General features: G+C 46.7%; 3 non-coding genes across 3 annotated transcripts; 1 reads left to right on the top strand and 2 right to left on the bottom strand.

Moving 5' to 3' along the window:
- Positions 1 to 490: 490 nt before the first annotated feature.
- Positions 491 to 562, bottom strand: TRNAG-UCC (transfer RNA glycine (anticodon UCC)). Its single transcript has one exon. It is a non-coding gene; the product is annotated as a tRNA-Gly (tRNA).
- A 990-nt stretch (positions 563 to 1,552) lies between these two features.
- Positions 1,553 to 1,626, top strand: TRNAN-GUU (transfer RNA asparagine (anticodon GUU)). Its single transcript has one exon. It is a non-coding gene; the product is annotated as a tRNA-Asn (tRNA).
- A 497-nt stretch (positions 1,627 to 2,123) lies between these two features.
- TRNAG-UCC (transfer RNA glycine (anticodon UCC)) lies at positions 2,124 to 2,195 on the bottom strand. The gene has a single exon. It is a non-coding gene; the product is annotated as a tRNA-Gly (tRNA).
- Positions 2,196 to 2,500: the final 305 nt, after the last annotated feature.

Here is a 2,500-nt window from a genome sequence, read left to right as displayed (position 1 = left end):
CTTTTGTGTTCAACAGTTGTCCGAAGAGAACCCCAGATAGCCATGTAGATTCATTTGAGACACGTTGGAATCTCATTCACGTTCATGAAAAGGGTGAGCAGCATCAAGTTCATGTCTTAGTGATACAACAGACATCCCTGGCAGTGTCTGTGACCAAATGAAGTTTTCTGTACCCCAGAAGCAGCAGTAAAGTATTAGCCGGGGATCGAACCCAAAGCCTGGCGACGGCTGTCAAGCCAAAGAAAGGCAGTTCAAGCCCACCCAAGGACAGGCTCGCTTTAGTGCCTTGCTAGCTATTTGTTTAGAACATTATAGAGTGTCTGCATTAAGTGTTGACCATTTAGAAAGAACTTTAAGCTGGCGTAGAGTCTGCTGCACCGGAATGGAACCTCTCCAGAGACTGAGCAGGTGCAGGATGTCCTAACTGTTCAGAGATCTTGTCTTGGTCTTGTCTTCCATGGAATTGTAGGGTGCCAAAAGCAAGCTCACATGCGTTGGCCGGGAATCGAACCCGGGTCAACTGCTTGGAAGGCAGCTATGCTCACCACTATACCACCAACGCTACATGCTGAAACTTGCCTAGCATGTACCATTGCAATATACCCAAGAGAAAAATGAGCTTGCTTATTTGCCTACTTTGCTAGATGTAAGCAGTGGGACACATGGTGATACTGCTTACAGACTTCAATTCAAGACTTCAGAAAGATCATGTGCCCCCCTGGATGATGCTGGTGCAACACACACAGCAAAGGACAGCAATTTGAAGTCTGGAAGATTCCAGGGCAAGGGTGGGAAGGATGAAAAGCTAGGTGGCCATGCAACCATTCCTGCTAACCCAAAGCTTACTTGTGCCCTACAACACATTGGCTTAAGACTTGACCAAATCCAATGCTCCAATATGGGGAAGCTTCTCTGTTTGCTGTTTTTTTTTTTTTTTTTTTTTTTTTTTTTAAGTGCGGTGTCACAGTTCACCCATCTCTTCAACTGCAAGAACGGCCCAGGAGTAGTCTTAGCTACCCTAATATGTACGTTACAGCAGGGCCCTTATTACACTTTCTCTTACAGGGCAATGGAAACCGTTTTGCCCATGCGATAAAGCAAGGTGCAAAAATGAATTCATGCCTAGCAGAGGATGGTTTCGATCCATCGACCTCTGGGTTATGGGCCCAGCACGCTTCCACTGTGCCACTCTGCTTCTGTTTGTATTCAACCTTCAAGTTTAAGAAGGGTACATTAGTTGAAATAGTTACACTACTATATATGTTACAGCAAGGCCCTAATGACACTTTCTCTTAAGGGGCTATGGCCGACAATTGGCCCATATGGTAAGCAAGGTATAAAAACCAACGTACACCTAGCAGAGGATGGTTTCAATCTATCGACCTCTGGATTATGGGCCCAGCACGCTTCCGCTGCGCCACTCTGCTGCCATACAGTGAATGCTTCATTGTGGGAAAAAGTGGCGTTAAACTTCTTGGAGCAGACTTACTTCCTCACTCCACAAGACACACATACATCCCCATAAAATCATTTAGCAACAACTGCAGGCACAGTCTCTGTGGCGCAATCGGTTAGCGCGTTCGGCTGTTAACCGAAAGGTTGGTGGTTCAAGCCCACCCAGGGACGGCCTTTCCTTTTGTGTTCAACAGTTGTCCGAAGAGAACCCCAGATAGCCATGTAGATTCATTTGAGACACGTTGGAATCTCATTCACGTTCATGAAAAGGGTGAGCAGCATCAAGTTCATGTCTTAGTGATACAACAGACATCCCTGGCAGTGTCTGTGACCAAATGAAGTTTTCTGTACCCCAGAAGCAGCAGTAAAGTATTAGCCGGGGATCGAACCCAAAGCCTGGCGACGGCTGTCAAGCCAAAGAAAGGCAGTTCAAGCCCACCCAAGGACAGGCTCGCTTTAGTGCCTTGCTAGCTATTTGTTTAGAACATTATAGAGTGTCTGCATTAAGTGTTGACCATTTAGAAAGAACTTTAAGCTGGCGTAGAGTCTGCTGCACCGGAATGGAACCTCTCCAGAGACTGAGCAGGTGCAGGATGTCCTAACTGTTCAGAGATCTTGTCTTGGTCTTGTCTTCCATGGAATTGTAGGGTGCCAAAAGCAAGCTCACATGCGTTGGCCGGGAATCGAACCCGGGTCAACTGCTTGGAAGGCAGCTATGCTCACCACTATACCACCAACGCTACATGCTGAAACTCGCCTAGCATGTACCATTGCAATATACCCAAGAGAAAAATGAGCTTGCTTATTTGCCTACTTTGCTAGATGTAAGCAGTGGGACACATGGTGATACTGCTTACAGACTTCAATTCAAGACTTCAGAAAGATCATGTGCCCCCCTGGATGATGCTGGTGCAACACACACAGCAAAGGACAGCAATTTGAAGTCTGGAAGATTCCAGGGCAAGGGTGGGAAGGATGAAAAGCTAGGTGGCCATGCAACCATTCCTGCTAACCCAAAGCTTACTTGTGCCCTACAACACATTGG

This window comes from Hyperolius riggenbachi, chromosome 4, assembly GCF_040937935.1.
Source record: "Hyperolius riggenbachi isolate aHypRig1 chromosome 4, aHypRig1.pri, whole genome shotgun sequence".
Lineage (NCBI taxonomy): Eukaryota > Metazoa > Chordata > Amphibia > Anura > Hyperoliidae > Hyperolius > Hyperolius riggenbachi.
The sequence above is the reverse complement of the archived record's forward strand: the minus strand, read 5'-3'. Positions and strand labels throughout refer to the sequence as shown.